The sequence below is a fragment of the Dama dama genome, chromosome 6 (genome assembly GCF_033118175.1).
Source record: "Dama dama isolate Ldn47 chromosome 6, ASM3311817v1, whole genome shotgun sequence".
NCBI classification, from domain to species: domain Eukaryota; kingdom Metazoa; phylum Chordata; class Mammalia; order Artiodactyla; family Cervidae; genus Dama; species Dama dama.
In genome coordinates, this window is record NC_083686.1 from 39,400,342 (window position 1) to 39,401,332 (window position 991).

Below are 991 nucleotides of genomic sequence, written 5' to 3' on the forward strand. Positions count from 1 at the left end.
TGAACTTCGAATCTTATGTAATCCACCACTTGCCAAAATCTCTGTGGAGCAGATCAGAGATGCCATCCTCTTTCAGCCAGTTCAGTCAGTTCAGTCGCTCAGTCATGTCCGACTCTTTGCGACCCCATGAACCGCAGCACACCAGGCCTCCCTGTCCATCACCAACTCCCGGAGTCCACCCAAACCCATGTCCATTGAATCGGTGAAGCCATCCAACCATCTCAACCTCTGTCGTCCCCTTCTCCTCCTGCCGTCTATCTTTTCCAGCATCAGGGTCTTTTCCAATAAGTCAGCTCTTCGCATCAGGTGGCCAGAATATTGGAGTTTCAGCTTCAACATCAGTCCTTCCAATGAACCCCCAGGACTAATATCCTTTAGGATGGACTGGTTGGATCTCCTTGCAGTCCAAGGGACTCTCAAGAGTCTTCTCCAACACCATAGTTCAAAAGCATCAATTTTTCGGCGCTCAGCTTTCCTTACAGTCCAACTCTCACATCCATACATGACCACTGGAAAAACCATAGCCTTGACCAGATGGACCTTTGTTGGCAAAGTAATGTCTTAGCTTTTTAATATGCTGTCTAGGTTGGTCATAACTTTCCTTCCAAGGAGTAAGCATCTTTTAATTTCATCCCTGCAATCACCATCTGCAGTGATTTTGGAGTCCAGAAAAATAAAGTCTGACACTGTTTCCACTGTTTCCCCATCTATTTCCCATGAAGTGATGGGACCAGATGCCATGATCTTAGTTTTCTGAATGTTGAGATTTAAGCCAACTTTTTCACTCTCCTCTTTCACTTTCATCAAGAGGCTCTTTAGTTCTTCATTCTCTTTAGTGAGTAGTTTATTCAAATGCATTCCTTTGATTAATTTAGAGCACAATAATTAAAATACCTGGGTTATGTTATTTTAGTTGTTTATACAAAGGCTTTTTTATATTATCATTTAGTTTCACATCCTGGACTTTATTTTCTGAGGCTTATTATAAGAT